The 21,223-nt window shown below is 40.7% G+C and overlaps 1 pseudogene; it reads left to right on the forward strand.

Moving 5' to 3' along the window:
- The first annotated feature begins 3,194 nt into the window (after window positions 1-3,194).
- Window positions 3,195-21,143, forward strand: LOC4338835 (uncharacterized; annotated as a pseudogene).
- Window positions 21,144-21,223: the final 80 nt, after the last annotated feature.

Here is a 21,223-nt window from a genome sequence, read left to right on the forward strand (position 1 = left end):
CAACTCTTGCTAAGGCCTACCAAAAACAATAACTTTTCACCCATCCCATTAAATATTTGGACACATGTATGAAATATTAAATGTGAAAAAAAAACCAATTACACAGTTTACGGGTAAATTGCCTGACGAATCTTTTAAGCCTAATTACGCCATGATTTGATAATGTGGTGCTATAGTAAACATTTACTAATGACGGATTAATTAGGATTAATAAATTCGTATCTTAATTTCCTGGCGGAATATGTAATTTGTTTTGTTATTAGACTACATTTAATACTTCAAATATGTGTTCGTATATCCGATGTGACAAATAAATCTAAAACTTTTTTCTGACTAAACAAGGCCTAAATAGGGAGAATAAGTGAACTGCTAGTATATAGTTCCTATCAGTGATTGAAATTTCGCCACCCCCACCCCCCCAACCCCCGCCGCGCAAGTCGCTATCTTGTCCAAAATTTTACAGTTTTTCTCAGTTTTTAAAAAAATTGATTAAAATGTAGTACAATTGTGTTAAAAATTTTGAAAAAACCTATCCAAAATGTAACAAAAAATCCTGAAATTTTGGTTCTACCGAAATGAATAAAATATATTTTCGGTAAAATTGAAAGTGAAAACCCCCTTTCCAAATGAATTAACTAGCTTTTGGAGAACTCGCGTCAATATATACAACACTTAATATGGTATCAGTTATAATATATGTATTATGGGTGCATTCTAAACACCTACTCGAATTCGAATCGGCTACTTGCTTGTTTTCCATGAGAATGTTTCCCGATTCGATTTAATAAAAAATACAAAAAGGCTAAAACAATGTTTTTTTTTGTAATTTTTTTCTACTAGAAAAGATGCCCATGCGTTGCAATAGGTGAATACTATTTTAATCTTATTATTGTTATACGGTTTGGTTAGGGTGAAATTCACCGTGGAATTTGCTTGGATATTTTTTTCTAGAAAATATTGAGCTGCAATTAGGAGTCCAAAATTCATAAATTATCATGCAAGTGTTTTGAAAGAGATTTTTTATATGACTCCTTTTATATTTTCAAAATCAAACGAACTTAAAATCCGACTCAAACATGGATATGTATTTACAAAAGCGAATGAAGTTAAAAACCGACTTAAACGTGATGATACGGACTCGCGATGCAAACCAAAAGGGATGACGTACTAAATTTGTTGGCAAAAACATATTTAATTTTTATAATAGTAAATATATAGAAGTTTCTAAATAAACTTAAATATATTTATTTTCCAAGTTTTTAATAATTAAAACGTGACTAATCATATGCTAATTAATAGCCTTTTTGGTTTCGCGTGCCATTGAAAATCCTAGCCGAACCTGTGTTCAGAACTAAACCTAAGTTTATCAGGTTGAAATTATAACGCACTTATGTTATCTAGGTTCCTCAGGACGCCTCAAAGTTAAGTAAACAATTCAATAGTTAATCATGAGAATGATTTCAGGGCCTTCGAAAGGTACCAACATGTAACAAAGAGGTATCAGATTTACTAGTACGCTAGAAAATACGGGCACCCAGGTACTTAAGGACCGTAAAATTTTCCTAACTATAACAAGTGATTTTTCTAGTATATTGAGAGAGTATTTACTACTCTGTTTGTTTCACATTACAAGTCGTTGACCTTTTTTATGTCAAACTAAATTTAGCAACATATAAAATATTAAATTAGTTTAATTAAATTTAAAATTAAATATATTTTGATAATATATTTGTTTTGTGTTAAAAATATTACGATATTTTTCTATAGATTTGGTCAAACTTAAAGAAGTTTTATTAGTAAAAAAGTCAAACGACTTATAATATGAAACGGAGAGGATAGCTATAGCTAGAGAGTTTTTAAAACAAGCAATCCAAAAGAAAAAAAAACTCCCTTGTGACAAACCCAGATTTGCATGCATATTCCAATGATGTCATACTGGATCCTCACAGCTCCACTCTATCCCAAAAGGCCCACTATCTTTAAATTTTTCATTTAACTAGCAAAATACCCGTGCTTCGCTATGGTGTATTAAAACTAAAAATATTTGTTTTTAACCGAATTTTTTTACACTGCTTTGGTACTTTTGCTCGCTAGAAAAAGTCTCAAATGATAGAGGGAAATATAGCTCATAATAAATTATTGTTCAATAGTGCATTGCTACGGAGTAATTTCAATCAAAATCACAATAAATATTTTTAGGATTTAATTTGTGATATGAGTCCTTTTAGAGTAAGGCATTCTTGATATAAATTTGCCAATAAACAACATGTTGAAAACAATATATTTCAACATCAACTAAGGTTTTATCGCAATTAAAAAAAGACTAACTTCCTCTTGTTGAGTAATTGTATTTTGTCAGGTAATTTTTATTTTTAGTTTTTCTATGAAAATTAGATTGGAGATATATTTGAGAGAGACAAAGTGGACTTGTTGCTTTAAAAAAAAAAGACTAACCATACCAAATGTAGCCCAACAACTCAATCGCACGCTGTTAGTGCTTCATGTGCTGCGTGCGGCCCAGTAGTGCTGCAGCGCAGAGATGGAGGCCAGCTCGATGCGGGATTGATCCGAGCCACTCGTTTTGATGGACGGTTCGGATCGGTTTAGAATCCATTAAAACGGCCGGTACCAAAACCCTAACCCTATTTCAGTTTTTCCTCTCCTAACTCCCGATCCTCTCAGGCTGAAATGGTGATGACGCACCACGATGGATGAAATCTGATTGTTACGTTTAAGGCCCCCTTCTAAACTCCAACTCTAAACTTCAACTTTTTTCTTTTTCGTTAACACGTTTCCAAACTACCAAACGGTGTATTTTTTGAAAAATAATATATAAAAGTTTTTTAAAAAATTCAAAGGAACCCATTTTTCAAATTTATAATAATTAATAATTAATTAATCATGTATTAATTGCTTGCTCTGACTTTTTTTTAAAAAAAAATTGCCCATACGAGCGTGATGGTGGACACAAGCGGAGAGCGAGAGAGCGGCGCGCCTCGTTACTTCCGCCCGCCCTTATCTCGTTACTTCTGCCCGCCTCTTTTTTCTCTTCTCCGCCCGCCCCTATCTCCTTCTCATCCGGCGACTCCTTCCCCCTCCCCTCACCCTCTACGCATGCCGTCCCCCTTCCCCTCCCATGGCTCCTTCCCAGCACCCTCTTCCTCCGTCCCCTCCCCCTCCATGGCTCCTTCCCCATGGCCAGCAGCACCCTCTTCCTCTCCGTCTCCTGTGTGGTGGTAGCGGTGCCCTCCCCTCCGCCGGATCCAGTGGGAGGGGAGGCGGCGGCGGCCCGGTTTCCTGGAGGGACGGGAGGGGAGACGGTGGTGGTGGGGCGGCGCCCTCCCCTCCGCTGGATCCAGTGGGAGGGGAGGTGGCGGTGAGATGGTGGTGGCCCGGCGTCTAGATCCAGCGGGAGGGGAGGGGAGGCGGTGGCAGCCCGGTGTCCCAGCGGCGGCGACGCCCTCCCCTCCGCCGGATCCAGCGGGAGGCGGCCGCCGCCCTCCACCGGATCCAGCGGGAGGCGGTTGTGGTTCAGCAGCGGCGGCGGCACCCTCCCCTTCCGGTTTGGTTTTTTTATTTGTGTTCTTGTAGTAGTGTTTTCTCTAGGATTTGGATAAAATTTGTGTGTATATGTTTCAGTTTTCCCTCTCCTATTCAATTTGTATGATGGAATTCCGGATGGGATTTTGGTTGTGTGTATATGTTTCAGTTTTCCCTGTCCGATTCAATTTGTATGATGGGATTTTGGGGGCGGACGATTGGGGGGGGGCACGGACGAAAAAATAGCGCACGGACGAGGTGACGATTGGAAAAAATACGAATCTTTTAATTAGTTAAGACTAGAAAAAATACCCGTGCGTTGCAACGGGTGAAGCTATTTTAATCTTATTATTGTTCACTGTGAAATTCATTGTGAGAATTCGCTTGGATATATATTTGTCTAGAAAATCATGTCAAGTTAGCATGCGAGTTTTTTTAAATAGATTTCTTATACGTTATGTATTTCCAAAAGCAAAGGAACTTAAAACCCGATTCAAATACGGATATGTATTTTCAAAAGCGAACGACCTTAAAAACCGACTCAAATACGGATGACGTACCAAAAGTACCAGCAAAAACATCTTCAATTTTTATATTTTTCATTTAATTACGTGATATGCCATTGAGCTACCCCTTCCTATCCCCTCTCCTCCCGTTCTCTCTCCTTCTCATCTTCCTCCCCATCCTCCTCCCGACGACAGCGGGCTGTGACGGTGGTGGCGTTGACAAGCGGCGCGCGGGTGGCGGTGTCGACAGGCGGCGGCGGCGAGTTTGCGGCGCCACACGGGCAGAGCAGCGGTGTTTGCATCGGCGATGGCAGGTGATGGCGGTGGGCGGGTCGTGTCGGCAGCGGTGGGCGGTGGCTAGGGCAGCAGAACGACAGCCTCGGCAGGTGGTGGCATCGACAGGCATGACCCAGGCGGCGGCTACGGCGGCTGCGGCGGCAACAGCAGGGCAACGCACGAGTGGCGGCGGCTCGCGGGCTGACCGGCTGCGGCAACGGCAAGGCGACGCCATCCAGGTGTTCGACGAAATGGCTACAAGGCACGTGGTGGCGTGGAGCTGATAAATCTAGCCAAATATTTTTTTTCCCAGCTCAGCTTTTATAGGAGCCAGCTCCCACTGGAGTTGGAGTTTAGGGCCTGTTTGGCACAGCTCCAGCTCCAGCTCCACCTCCACCTCTTCTGGAGCTGGAGCTCAGCCAAACAGTTTCAACTCCACCTAAAATAGGAGTGGAGCTGGGTGAAGCTCTCTCACAAAATAAACTAGATAGGTGGAGCTGGATTTAGGCAGCTCCACAACTCCACTCTAGACCCATATCCTGGAGCTAAATTTAAGAGTTGGAGCTCTACTAAACAGGCTCTAGAGTTGGGAGTTGGAGTTTGTAGCTTTACCAAATGGGGCCTGAGAACACATATATACTTGCTGTCAAAGGAATACCAATCGATGACCAATGGATATGGGGTGTTGTTGACAGGTTTTTTTCCTTATCCGATCCACAACTTCTTCCTAGGTCGTAGCTAGCTCTATCCTTGATTCTCGTCATCCTCCATACCACTTCACAATCACCATTGTCATTGTCGACATAAGGTGCCTCCACCCTTGCTACACAACTAGGGGACACTGCCCAATGGCCAACTAGTTTTCTACATGATCTTTCATTGGCAAAGATATATAGGTTGGAATATTCAATGCATATTTAGAAAAATAAAATTAAAATCTGATAACTCTTGTTTTTTGAGAACAGATCACTCTTGTTGAAAAGTTAATTCTGAGGGGGCTAGCTGCAGGGAGTGCTACGGCAATTATTGTATTTCTCTGTTCTAGCCAACTACTGCAATAGATGTTATATTTTTTTTTTTTGTTCCTGTATGAACCTTGGGCTTTCTTTCATAAAGATGGATCACGGGAATTTCGGTGAAAAAAATTGATCTTATGCATTCTACCTTCGTTGAGAAAAGTTTTGGGAGGGGATAAGTGAATATATGTGAGATAAGGAGATAGATGTGTCGATCTATAATTTCCAATCAGACATGTGACCCACTATCAGTATTCCTTTAGAAACAACAAGAGTAACATATGTTGTTAATTAGCGACGAGCTTGACTAATTAAAATATATTCCATCCGTCCCAAAATAAATAAACTTCAAACCTTGTCTCAACATAAATCAACCGTTACCTGTTTACTTACTTTCAGTCCACGAATCAAAAAGTATCATCCGTTCAATACCAACCGCCTATCCACCCACCAATATTATTTACATGAGTCAATATTATTTACCGGTAGCGCTGTTCCGAGCGCTAGAGCGCGGAATATTGTTCCGAGCACCACACATCGCATCTAGAGTCCGCAAAAACTGGTGTTCGGTTGCCCACGTTCGATCTGTGTAGATTAGTTCTATTTGAATTCGGGGTAAATCAATTACAGATCCGTAAAATCGGTGGTCAGTTGAAAATAATCGTTGTAATTGGTTTATCTCTGTTTCCAATCGAGGTAGTTATGATATGGTGTGCAATAAACTGAGACCAAATCTTGTAGTAATTGAATTACTGTTGATGTAAATAAAAATTGATGGTGCATGTGTCTGTAGTAATTGGATTAACGACAACCATGCTTGGTGAAACCTTGTAGTAATCGAGTTACTGTCGACATAAATGAAAATTGATGGTGCATGTGCTTGTAGTAGTTGGATTATGAACAACATTGGTTGATCAAATCTGGTAGTATTCGTATTATTGTCGATATAAATGAAAATTGATGGTGCATTAACTTGTAGTAATTGCATTATTGCTAGCCTTGGTTGATGATTTCTTATAGTGAGTGCATCAAGCAAGAAAAAAAAGGAAAAATAAATAAGGAGGGAGTTACTGGGGCCTAATTAGTTTACCCCAAATAATACGTGAATAAATTTTTTACTTATACATTGAATCACTGCATCCTAAATCACGGGACAAAAAATAAAGATTTTACATGCACATCATAGTAAAAGCACAAGAATAAAAATTTCACACACACACACACACACAGCAATACACGCCATCCCCAGTTCCTCGTGATGGCTTATTGGAGTTTCTGTCCTGCTAGAGAGAGCAAGAAGACAAAGCGGCGGAGATGCAGGCTGGAGCCGAGGCAGCACCAAGTCTGGCCGCTGCGACCTCGGTAGGAGTTGGATCTGGCGACGAAGCCAAAGATGGAGGTCGCCGTTGTTTTTGTCACCGCCTCATTGTCATAAACTGAGCAACGACAGAGGTGATGAAACAAATCACAGTTTCTTGCCGATGTTACCAAATCGATTGACCATCACAAACAGGATCTCCGCCATGTAAGGGAGAATAAAGAAGCACACCAAGATGAGTGCTCAACCCAATCGAAGTCAGACTGCATAGAATGAAGAAGGATAAAGAATTTAATTAATCATAGATTGTATACAATTCTTGCAAGAAATCAAGAATCTCATTAGGAATTGCTGAGAGAACTCACCGTCCCCACGACGTCCACCTCGTTCGCCATGGCTAGACGTCTCTTCGGCATTGATCTGAAGCGGATGCTGCGGCAGCGAGGCCTGAAGCAGTGCCTTCACCTCAAGCACCGCCGGCCACCGCCACGATGTCGTCGTCCTCCTCCATGGTGCGTCGCCGATCTGTGGGCTGGGATGGTGGATCGATTCAGATCCGGAAAAAAAGGAAAAAAATGAAGTGGGGGTGAGAGTGGTTGGTTGGGTACAGGAAAAATAGAATATATACCAGAAGTAGAGAAGTTGTTTCTATCGGAGTAAATCATTTACTCCGATAATGGTGGGAGCATGATGCGGAACGTGGGGTGGGATCGAAAGGGAAGTTGTTTTTATTATCAAAGTAAATCGTTTACTCTGATAACGGTAGGAGTGGGATGACGGGATGTGGGGTGGGATCGTAACTAGAGAAGTTGTTTTTCTCGAAGTAAATCGTTTACTCCGATAACGGTGGGAGCGGGATGATGGAACGTGGGGTGAGGTGGGCCTGGCTAATACACGTTTGGCGCTTGGAATATGGGAGCGCGCAACGCTCCCAATAGTAGTTCTATATTATTTACTTTAAATTGTCAAAGTTTCGCTGTGGATCACCTCTTTACCAAATGTTTTTACTTTGGACTAGGACCTTTGTAGCACTTTTGCCATCCTAACTTTCTTTTCAACTACATTAAACAATCTTGATTACATTGGCTCCTGCACGCTGATGAACTCTCAAACATGTATGTAGAACATACCTTTGACGAGGATAAACTAGACTTGGATAGATATAAAAGAGTTGAGATGGTCCAAAGTGATACAAAGGTAAAATTACGTAGTTCAAAGTGAAAATGTTAGGCAAAGGGTGGTCTTAACTGAAAGTTTGGTAATAAAAGGTAGATTGAATGCAATTCACTCTTACCTTATTAACAATTGGCATTCAAGTCTTTTTTTTCTCTCAACTCTAAAATTGCCTTGTGATGCAAGTGGTTGGTTTATTTTATGATAGAGGGAGTAGTGCCACGAGACCCGATGTTTGGGAGGTATCTCACATACCTTTCATAAATGTTATGGATAAGATATACCTCATATACTTTTATTCATATCCGTCAGAAGTACCATGTACTATGGAGAAGTATATCCAATTTTAGTAAATTCTACATATAAGACCAGACTTCCTTTCTTGGTAAGGCAAGATGTCGGAATCCGATCCAGGAACTATGAGGACTTATCTGCTCATGGCCTATTTAGAGTCCTTGAATTCTACTTGGACAAGGCATTTGTCTGCCCGTATAAATATTAAACCTCCTAGGAGAAGAGGGGATCAAATGATAATCCATAGCCACGAGCCACATCGAGGATCAGCCAGGAGAAAGCCCTAAGCTCGTTGTCGACTCCAAGTCACTAGATTAGTTCTTGCCGAAGACTAGTCGGTAGGCTAGAACAGTTAGCTTACTCCCCATTGTTATCACTGTGAGAGATCCCATAGCTATATATGTAAACTAGATTAGGGCTATTACCCACCTTAGGGTCTTGAACCAATATGAAAATCAATGTCTCCCGCTTTGTATTCCCAATCCCGTGTATACCCTAGTATCAACGTACCCTACGTTCCTACAATACTATTGCCAGGTCCAACCCTTCGACACCTTCTAAAGGCATTTATGGTATGAAAATTCTATATGTGAGTGTTTTAGCCGCACAAATAGGTCAACGTTGTTCGATTTCTCATATTTTTGTTATTTTCTCCGTTACATGCTATGAACGCTTTCATTTTCCCTTTTACTCTCTTACATGAATACCCTTTTCTAAGAAAAGCTCAGCCATTACATTTACTTAAGCCTTGTATAGGCATTTATTGGGAAGTTTTAGAAAAGAAAAACGAATTTTGAATTATTGATTATAATTTTTTTAGAGAGAATCTATTCTATCCCACTGAGTTAATCCCAATTCAACGATTTGCCACTGACATTGTCTATTTCTATAATATACCGATGACTTTACCAATTGTTCTACAGTATGTCATTTGGATGGGCCTCTTTTAAAAAAAATACCCAAAATACCCTTAGAGACATACATGGTTAATTTATCTCATTAGAAAGTTTCAAAATAATGTGAAATTTTTTATATGGCCTCCTTACACAACAAAGAAGTATGTACATAAGTTTCAATTTTTTTTGGTATTTTTTTATAAAAAAATATTTTTGTTTGGTACTACCTCCGTCCCAAAATATAACAACTTTTGGCTATGAATCTGGACGCACAGTTGTCCAGATTCATAGCTAAAAATGCTTATATTTTGGGACGGAGGGAGTATATCATAGAGAAATAGCTTACACAAAAGATAATAGCAAAAAATATCTTATGTTGCACATGAAAGATAATTTGCATTAAAAACAGCAACACAAAATATATTTTATATAGCATATAACAAATAAGTTATGTTTTAAAAAATAGAAATGAAAAAAATGAAACTTATATACAAACTTTTATACTATATAAGGAGGCCACATAAAAGTTTTCATATTATTTTTGAAACTTCTAATGATATAAATCAACTGTTAACCTTTTATGTCCATAAGGGTATTTTAGTTATTATTGAAAAATAAGCCCAACCCAATGACATATTGTAGAACAATTGATAAAGTCACTGGTATATTGTAGAAAGAGACAAAGTCAGTGGTAAATTGTTGAACTATGACAAACTCAGTGGTATAGAATAGATTCTCTCTTTTTTTTAGTATTCCCTGAATGAAATTTTGCAGTAGAAATTTTTATTCTCCATATGAAATATCTAATTTGTTGATACATGTCAATGAATGTTTTTTTTCTCTTTTGTTACAACTTTTTTTTCTCTTGGTGAAAGTTTTCTAATTTGCAAATGTAATTAAGGTTTTAAATTTCTTGGTGTCTTTTATATATGAAAGTTTTATAAGATAGTTTCATATAGCTAGAAACCATCTAGTTTCATATAGCTAGAAACCATCCTTTGCTCGACACATGTGCAAGAAAAACCAACATTGGAAAAAAAAATCGAGTCACACTTGGAGAAAACTGGATGAGGCATTCGTTTGTCCGCGTATGAGATACTACCTATATACTCCCTCCGTTCCATATTATAAGTTTAGGTGGATGTGACACCTTCCAGATTCGTATTACTAGTATGTGTCACATCCACTCAAAATCCCTTATAATATGAGACGGAGGGAGTATATGCTAGACTAGCTACATTTTACCAGGTGCCAAGGGAAACTCGATTAATTTTAATTACAAAAGGCCAAGTACTATGCTATTGTTTGAATGGATCAAACAAGTTGCTTTTATATGTATATACCTATATATGCTTGTCGGGGAATAGAATGAAATAAATCGAAGAGTCTCATAGATAGATAGGACAAGACAAAACAAGGACATATGCATAAACCATTCATGCAAACATGATTAAGACTTCTTTGAATGTATATTGATATGTCTCTTAGAGAAATCCAACTACCCACGGGGACCTGTAGCAATACTACACAAATTAATCCTTTGTTTCCCTTGTTCTTTTGTTCCATACATGTACTTGTACTTATACCCGAGATCATAAAGCACTATCATGTTCCAAACAAGTACTTGTGTAATTTTTGGGGATCTTATGTGTAAATAGTTCACTTTTCATATGATTGAAAAAGAGGCCAATCTTTAAGTTGCAACTTTCCTAATCACCTACCCCTTAATTAATTGTTTATATTTAGATTCAAAATCCATGCAATCTATGCATGGAATTGTCTTCAGTCTCTAGTTGGCGGTGAGGGAGTTAAAAGGGATAAAAGAACTCATTAATTAGTGGTTGGGTTTCTAGAGCGACGATGGTAACCCAAACCATGGCAAGCATGTGGATTTCACTGAGTTTTTGTTTCGGGAGGAGAGTGAGATGGGGGAAGGGGCAGCTTTAGGGTGCCTATTCTGTTTGGAGGAGTTTTGCAGGCATTTTGTAGGAATTGAAGAATTTCCAGTGAAAATTTTGTAAAATTGCTACATTCCAAAGAAGCCCTTAGAGAGGTCATGCTGATACAGGCCCCATATATAGTGGACAGTTGGCACGACAAAGTGCCAAAAGGACGGCCAATGCCAGCTTACTAACCACACTGGCATCGATGTTGAGAACAGCTCATCGGAGAGGATTAGATGGTAGATAGTGGTAATAGTGGATTTAGTAGCGCAATCATCGAAGACAAGGGATAAGAGGCACGACAAGCAAGCTCACCGGAGTTTAGGAAGAAAGCGAGATGGCAGCAACATGTAAAAGAAAGCAAGACGACGATGGTCGCAACATGTGACGGCACACAAGGTTGTGGTCGCATGAGACAAAGGGAGGAAAAAGGTTTATACATGTTTGGGCTGCTTAGAAGCGTAATACTCTATTTCTGTTGTGTTCTTCTCTCAATCTCTTTTTACAAATCTTACATGGTGTGAAACTTTCTCTGGCTAGAACTACAAGTGTCTGATTTTGGATCATCTCTCTATGGCCTTGGCCCTCCCCTTATAGCTGACTTTGCCTAGGGGATACCACAGTGGCTGTCACTAACAAATGAAGCCCACATGAAGGAACTGGGTATGACGGATTTCATCACAAGCTGACAAATGGGGCCCACTGTGGGCCTTCCTAGGAGCTCCCTCAGCCGAGCTAGCATTGTGCATGACAAGGTTGCTAGGGCACCTCCTCCTCGCGTTGACGCGTGGCCTGGAGTAGATGACCAGGACACTAGTGATGCCTAATGGGCCCACTTGCCAGCCGTAGTGAGTTGGACGCGCTGGCTCATGGTGGGCCAAGCTAGGCGATGTAACAGTCAACCACGTCACCTGACACCCCACGCCCTCGGCATTTTAGGAGTGATGATAGGTTGTTCCACGGTCAGCATGTTGTCTTGTTGCCTGTCGTTTCCGACGCACAATAGTTGGATTTGAAATCCTTCACATTAATGCGAGATTGGCCATGGGATGTGGGGAAATGACGGCTTGGGTCGAATCGCAGTTATGACATGTCAGGGACCTCAATCAGTCTGCAGAAGGTTATGCTCGGGGCTTGCTTTAGGCTATGCCCCGAGCTCAGGGAGGGGGAGGGGCAGCACGTTAGACCGAGTGAACTCTCAGTCCCACTTGTCATTGGCAGGATATGGTGACACATGGCCTTTGACGCCTTTCACAGCCATGGGTAGGAACTCGGGTATCCACTTCTCTGACAATAACAATTATGAAATTAGCATCATTTTGTCGATGGGCTATACCCGCGGATGGTATTTGTAGAGTATGAGGATTGTTAGAACCAGGGTATACGCAAGATTTGATCTAGGAGAAAAGGAACAAGGATTTATACCGATTCAATCCCTCAATACGAGTAATAACCCTACTCCAATATATATATATATATATATATATATATATATATATATATATATATATATATATATATATATATATATATATATATATATATATATATATATATATATATATATATATATATATATATATATATATTGTCGACGTTTGATATCGCGATTCCGGTATTTGCATAGTATGGGGATCGTTGGTACTAAGATATACACGAGACTGAGGTAAAAGAGATGGAGACAGAGATTTTTATACATGTTCGGGCCCCTGAATTGTCAGGTAATAACCCTACATCCTGTTGGCTGAAGCCGGTATTGCTCTTATTCACCATAATCACACCAGTACAATATTTGGGGTAGCCTATCTAACTGTTGTCGACATGGTGGTCTGAAGGTCTGACTCGTAGTCGATAACAAGGTAGTCTTCCTCCTCGAATCCGTGCCCGGCGAGATCAGAGATAGCGCTTTCGTCTCTCCTGACAGTATCCGGAGACACCGTAGGGGACTAGCCGTGCTTATCCCTGAAGTCGATATCTGGCGTCTTGTCTTGGCGTATGTTAGTTTGTATGTTGTGGCTTCTGTTGTTCCATGTATGTTGTCCGTGTATGTTGATAGTGGTGGGTGTGTCCCTCTCCTCCTAGGGGGCCTTGTATTTATACCCATAGGTGTCTCCTTGTCCAAGTAGAACTAGGGAAACCAATATGGATACAATCCGAGTAGTCCTCGTTGTTTCCATGTAAAACTCTGGTTGTCTTTCCTTATCTGGAACTCCTCCTATATCCGCAGGTTGTTTCCGTATAGGACATGGTATGTGGTGGGTCCTGCCGAGATTTAGTCAACTACTATTAGGTATGTGGTATCCATAACCCTGACAGTAGCCCCCGACTTCAATGCAAATAAACAAATTCATATTCTCAACCGCAGACCCTGGAGTAACTATTATCGAGCTCATGTAATCGTTCTCGGTGAGTTCAGAGATAACGTTAGACTTCCTTTATCAGCCTCGTGCGGGAACCTAAAGGGTTTGTCTGAGTCAATCTCCGACGTCGACCAAGAAAGTACAGAGCATACGACTAAGTCTCCCGTCTTGCTGTAATCGAGAATTTGGATTGAAGTCAAGAAATTTTATCTCGGCGGGTACACCATCTTTTTATTCCGTATTCCTTGTCGGGATCCACCAACCGTTCTCGAGTGAACGAGAAGGCGCAGAGCCTGCGACGAAGCCTTGTCAACATTTGTCGTACTCGCCTTAGTCGATCTTGGTGTAGAACCATAGAGACATGGAGTCTTCGTCAATGTCGAATAGAATTTTCCTGAAATCAACACTCAGAAAAGAATATTAAATAGAAATAGCCCCCGAGCGAATGCTCAAAGGGTGACATGTTATAATATGTATGGAAAACTGAAAATGAATTAAATTTACAGACCAATGTTTTGTATATGAGCGTCTTCTCTCTTACTGACTTCGATCAGTCAGTTTGTTGAGTCATACACTCTCTCTAGCCCCCAACCTTATCATCGGAGAATCGTTCTCGGGAGATAAGGTTCTTGGACCTTTGACCTGCCTCGGTTGAACAAGCACTGATCCTAGCCCTCAGCCATGAAATTGGAAAACCCAATTTCCGATTATACGGCTTGGTTAATACGTACGGCGAGAACTCTTACACGACCAAATCTTACATGGTCTTTTGTCTCTACAGGATCGGACAAGGCCTTATCGGCTTTGGGCGTCCTCAGCCGAAGTTCCCTTAGGTTCCTCGGAGGCCTTGTCAAGACGGCGTAAAGGGACAGTAGGATAGGTTTCAACGCTAGGTGTCATTGTGGTAAGGGATCTCTGGGTAAAACACTTGGCATTATTGTGTACATGATATCAACTTTGTTGAGGTAGAGGTAGTGGGAGAAATCGCTACACCTCTGGTCGAGGACCAGGTAGTAATCATAACTCGACCACTTAAAGTGGAAGTAGTGGGAGAAATGCTACACCGCTGGTCGAGGACCAGGTAGTAGTCTTAACTCGACCACTAGAAGTGGAAGTAGTGGGAGAATCACTACACCACTGGTCGAGGACCAGGTAGTAGTCGTAACTCGACCACTTGAAGTAAGGCGAGAGAGATCACTACATTCTACTGGTTCAAGAACCAGGAGTAGGAGTCTCTTAATCAACTATAGGGGTGCTAAAGTTGGTTTATTACATGTGCATCTCATGTGGCCAGCATGACTCATATACACAACTTATAGCATATCCGGATGTCCGTTCGCAATCATGTCGGGTGATCAAGCCGACAACGTTCACGAGAAATTATCCGTTAACAACCTTTTCTCGAATAGTCCAGCCATGACCGGTGCTATGAGATAGGTCGTCGGTCTTCGTTGGCAGGTTAGGTGTGATAACTCCGCATATGTCGAGAATGTTCTCGATAATGGGGTGTACTCGACCACAGCCTACTCAAATGCTTAATTGTTACTGTATAGATATATACCAGATATATCTATGGAATCAGTCGATTAAACAAATAATTAAATGACTGAATACCTTTATTAAAGCTGCACGTATCTGTTTGCCATGGATACGTGGCTATCTCCATTGCATATGCAGAGTGGGACCCTCTGTTAGGGCACCTGTACTCCAACTCGGTGGGCGGTCACCTTTCTGACTCAAAGATAGAAGGTATGGCAGCCATTGACGAGAGAGCATCTGACCGATACAATCTTGTTCTCGGTAAAGAGCCCCACGTATCCAATCTGGAGGGCGTACGCTCTTTGGCGGCAGTTGTCGGATTGAAGTGGTCGGTCAGTGCTGAAGTCGTGTGGCCGGCAATATCGGCTAGACGTCCTCCGCGGCGACGATGTCTTTGACGGAGATTGAGGATCCCGCTCCGCCGGAAAACACACCTCGGTTGGGTTGGATCTCCCTAAAGCCAAAGTCGTCGAGTAGCTTTGGAGAATCCATCTCTTAAACCCATCTCGTCGAAATCCTAAAGCACCAAAAATACCCCTACCTGGCGCGCCATTGTCGATGTTTGATGTCGCGATTCCGGTATTTGCATAGTATGAGGATCGTTAGTACTAGCATATACGCGAAATTGAGGTAAAAGAGACGGAGGCGAGGATTTTTATACAGGTTCGGGCCTCTGAATTGTCAGGTAATAACCCTACATCCTGTTGGCCGAAGCTGGTATTGCTCTTATTCACTATAATCACACCAGTACAATATTTGGGGTAGCCTATCTAACTTTTGTCGACATGGCAGTCTGAAGGTCTGACTCGTAGTCGACAACAGGGTAGTCTTCCTCCTCGAATCCGTGCCCGGCGAGATCAGAGATAGCGCTTTCGTCTCTCCTGACAGTATCCGGAGACACCGTAGGGGACTAGTCGTGCTTATCCCTGAAGTCGATATCCGGCGTCTTGTTTTGGCGTATGTTGGCTTGTATGTTGTGGCTTCTGTTGTTCCATGTATGTTGTCCATGTATGTTGATAGTGGTGGGTGTGTCCCATCTCCTCCTAGGGGGCCTTGTATTTATACCCATAGGTGTCCCCTTATCCAAGTAGAACTAGAGAAACCAATATGGATACAATCCGAGTAGTCCTTGTCGTTTCCATGTAGAACTCTGGTTGTCTTTCCTTATCCGGAACTCCTCCTATATCCGCAGGTTGTTTCCGTATAGGACATGGTATGTGGTGGGTCCTGCCGAGATTTAGTCAACTACTATTAGGTATGTGGTATCCATAACCCTGATATATATATATATATATATATATATATATATATATATATATATATATATATATATATATATATATATATATATATATATATATATATATATATATATATATATATATATATATATATATATATATATATATATATATATATATATATATATATATATATATATATATGAAAATGCATATTTGCACTCGGGTTCACATGTACCTACAATCTACACTGTTGATGTGTTCCAAGATTCGTGCTGCAAAATGTACCTAACCTTAACCAAATGAATACTTACTATAGGGAGAAAAGATTAGGATTAGGTTGGTTCACAATATGTCTAACATGTATGTTGCATATTTTACCAAATAAATTTTTTCAATAACAATCATATATGGCATTTATATATCTAGTGCATTGTATTTCTCTAACCCTTATTTTGTTTATAACATGATATTTAGTCAAAATGACAAAACAATATATCTACTATATCACCAAATTGTCATCTTGCAAAAATGATATATATCCTACCATCAAAAACTACATAAACAAGATAATTTATATAAACAAGCTAAACAAGGTAAACTATATAAACAAGTTTTGCATACAGGAAATACAAAAATTACATAAACAAGGTATTTTACACTTGTAAAAAATATAGTATAACGTAAACATCATGCATGGTACATTTTATTAGCACCTAATATACTTGTCCTAATATTCGTTCAAGCCACATATAGGGTGTAGATTGTGGGCACACGTGAACTCACGTGCAAAAAATCCAACTCCTATATATATAAATTATCCTACTAATTAGAATAAGTCTCATCCAATTCTAGTTTATGTGTGTGTATATATATATATATGCTAGTACTACGAATATCCTACTAGTTAGGATAAGTATCATCCAATTCTAGGTTACTATATTCTGTGATGGAGAGGGAGTATGCAGTTATTTTGTATATATATAGTGAGCCTATGTATAGGATGTATGTCTTATCGTTAACACTGGCATGTATGAAAATATTTTCCAACATAAATCTAATGATCGATACCATATGTTGCTAGTTTAATAACAAGTCAAATATTATCAATGCTGACTTTACAACATACTATAACACTTTATAATTTTATACGGGGCGAGTATTAGGTTACCGGCAAATAGGTGAACATTGAGCTGGCCAATAGCAATCTGCGACTAGCTTTTCAACTCATTTAATTTGGACGCAGACTGAGCAAGACGACAACCCAGCGTACAATGTACGTAGAGCACTCCATGGTACACAACATGGCCTGGCCTGGGCTCTTTCATGGTACGACGTGGTTTCCAGTAGCAGCCCAGATAAAATCATAGTGTCACATGTCATGCGAACCTCGTGAAATGGACAGGTACTGAAAGATGGATCACATTCTGATTTCTGAGCTCGAACACACACACATACAGCGGGCGCCCACTGCAAAAAGAAAAGGAAAAAAAAATTGTTTCTTCCTACATACGCGTATACTTCTCCATAAAAAATAAATTAGATGTGACATATTACAATATAACAAATATAAATATGATATATTTTACTACGACGAATCTGAACAAATTAATGTATTAGGTGAGGCTTTTACGAACAATGGGGAGTACATGTAAGGTTTGTCGTGCTCATACATCTAAAATTTGGAGTATATGGTGTAGCATATCAATAATATAGCAAGTGGCTAAGGCTTTGTCGTTTTTTGTTTGTTGATTTTGAGCCGTATCTGTGGTTTCTGAATTTTCTTTTTCAGACTTCCCTAGTCCTAATCTATCATTTTCTTCTGTCATAAAAATATGTCCAATGCTATTACTACTGTCAACCGTTGGATTTATGTGGTGCGCATGAGTCCGTTTTAAAACCAGGGCGGCCACTTATTTTCATTACATAGAAGACGCAAGCGTGCACACGTCATTGTGCACGCACATCACAAAACACATTCACAGGAGATCCTCTTAACACTACTCAAACAGATAAAAGCTAATGAAAATCCCTGAAGTCATTAAATTTCTATTAGAAATGTCCACATGTATGTAATATATATTATAAACACTACATAATTTAGATGTGATTTATTGAATCATAGAGGTGCTATGGATATGTTTGGCACTGCTCCAGCTCCAGATTCAACTCTCTTAGAGCTGGAGCCTAGCCAAACAGTTTCAGCTCCACCTAAAATAGGAGCGGAGCTGTGTCGAGCGCACTCCTAAAATGAACTAGATAGGTAGAGCTAGGTTTAGCGGATCCAGAAAAAAATAGCAGAGGGGTCTAAATAAACTAGATAAAGCTACAATCCTCCCTCCCATCTATGTATGGTAAAAAAAAATTAGCTGAAACTTCGTGGGGGCTCTCATGGTCTTTCACATCGTCGTCCCTATGCTGGATCCACCCCCCATTTAGGCATCTCCATAACTCCACTCCAAACTCAACTCCTAAAGTTAAATTTAGAAGTTAAAGCTCTACCTAACGGGCCCTATAAATCCACTACCACACATTTTATGCTTTTCTCGTGCGGGCCATTTATTAGGTCAATTGAGGTGAATATTAATTAAGACCGACTAACAGGGCTAAATTGATTACAACTAATTAACGTAAACAGCCCTAGCTAGCTAGCTTATTTTCCCTAATACTAGTGAAGATTCTCTTTAATACTGCTATAACAATAGCCACAAACATGTGGGTTTATGGATCAATATATAGCCATACTTGTAAAGATTCTCTTTAATACTGCTACAACAATAGCCGCTAAAATGTACTCCCTCTGACTTAAGTGACATCACCTAGTGTAATAAATCTGGACAACCTTATGTCCAGATTTATTGTTATAGGTTATAGGTTATGTCAAATCAACACGTAATTAAGTTGCTTTTTATTGGATGAATGTTGTAGATGTGTGGATTGATTTAGATGTAGCTCTTCTGTAAAATTACTCGTACAATTACAATCACCGATATATTTTGCTACAAGATCGATGCAAACGACTGCCCACTTGATTTTTGGCTGATACACAACCGCCGTTCTCTATTCTGGACTAAATTTGAAATTTGGAACTTCCAACTTTAAGTGTTCAGATTCAACTTCTTATTACATGAGAGACGTACATAAACCATTTACACTCATGCCACACATGACTTTAACAGCAGGTGTTGTTTGGCAAGTGACTTAATTACCTTATCAATCCACAGACAAAGTTGTGGATTGCCTAACAAATTAAACGTCAGCGCATCTTAGCTTTGATTAAAAAGTACGTTGGGCTACTGACAAGCAGGATCATATAGCTGAAAAGTATGGTGAGTCATCATTAATGCAATATGACCAATCAAATAAAGTAATGCATGCATGTTGAGGCTAGCTAGGAATCAAACAACCCCCAAGACCCTAGTGATGCTAGTTTCCACACAGGGATTTATAAGAACATGGGATGCGTTTAGTTCACATTAAAATTAGAAATTTGGTTGAAATTGGAACGATATGACAGAAAAGTTGAAAGTTATGTGTAGAAAAGTCTTGATGTGATGAAAAAATTGGAAGTTTAAAGAAAAATTTTACAACTAAACACGGCCCAGTTTCTTTCGTTTGTAATGTAAATAGTTTTTCTTAACGAACCGGCACTGAGAGAATGCTAATTTGATTGAATAGAAAAGAACAAAAACAATGTACAAGTAAAACTAAAATTTACACAAGAAAATTAACGTAAAAGCTCAACAAGATATTTTTGCTCCTGCTAGGGTCCAGATTTTTGCCTCTTCTTTGATCCTTGCAATCAAAGCTATCGCTGATAGTTCCTTGTGCTGAAAAACTCATTGATTTCTTTCATTTCAGATTTTCCATATATACAGTGAGAAGGATTGGCGTGTGCGCTCCCTTTGGGTAAGCTTTTTGAGGTGGCCAAGCCTTTATGGTAAGTTGTTTCTAAAGAGTTGTACTGGGATACTCCCTCCATTCTATAATATAAGGCAAAATTTACTACGGGACATCCAAAAAAACGTGTAATTAGCTGGGAGACACCGCAAAAATGCTTATTTGCTATAGGACACCACAAAAAACTGGTAATTAGCTGCTGGACACCCGCGAGATTATTTTACTATATCCGGAGAAATTGGAGAGAGAAAAAATTATTAAAGACAAGTTTGCCCTTGGCTCAAAGGAATCCAAACGTGGGCCCCACATCGCTGGTGGCTTCTCTGAGTTCGAGTCCAACCTGCAGCTACTGGCCGGCGGCGAGATTCGTCACCCTGCGCAGCCTCTTCAACTGCGGCAGAAGCGCGCCGCCGCCACCGGAGTTCTAGTTCCACGACGTCGCACCGCCGTTCCCCATGTCCCTCGTCGCCAACACCCACCTCAGAGGCAAAACCAAAATCATCTTGTTCTTGATGATGATTTAATTCCTGCTCAATTACTGATCAGTAAGTAATTCTTGGTTAATTATTAATTTCCGTGTGCAGGTCGCGAGCTGAGATGCTGTTACAAGGCCAACGTGGACGGCTTCAGCGCAACGGACTTCCACCATCATTGGTTGCACGACCACCGCCGCTGCCGCCGGCGGGGTCATGCCGTCATGTTCGGCAGGTTCAGCCCACAGGGGTACCGAAGCACGGACGACTACTACGACACGCTCGACGCCTTCCTCTTCTACTGGCCGGACACGGACACGGACGCCGCAGCGACGGCGGCGGTGGTGCTGCCAAAGGTGGGCGGGAGCGGGGCGGCGCTGTTCGACTACGCGCGGGCCGCAGTTCGGCGTCGACGGGCTGCTCATCGGGCCGCCGCTGATCGCCGTGATGGGGGTGTTCACGGGGCCCGACTCCAGCACCGGCGTCGGCGACCTCCGCAGCACGCGGTCGCGTTTCGGGCTGTCGTACACGAAGTGCTCCACCGTCTTCATCTACAACTCGGCGACGTTCCGGTGGACCAAGGTGCCTGCGCAACGCCGCCCCAACCGAGGTGCCCGCACTGGCGCGCGCCTCGCTGCGCCGGTCACCGGCGCTCCCTCGGGCTAAAGAGAGAAAGAATGAGAGAGAGAATAATAAGGAAGTAGGAGTAGAGAAGGATGGAGAAAAAATAAAAAGAAAAAAATTCAAA

Source organism: Oryza sativa, chromosome 5, assembly GCF_034140825.1.
Source record: "Oryza sativa Japonica Group chromosome 5, ASM3414082v1".
Lineage (NCBI taxonomy): Eukaryota > Viridiplantae > Streptophyta > Magnoliopsida > Poales > Poaceae > Oryza > Oryza sativa.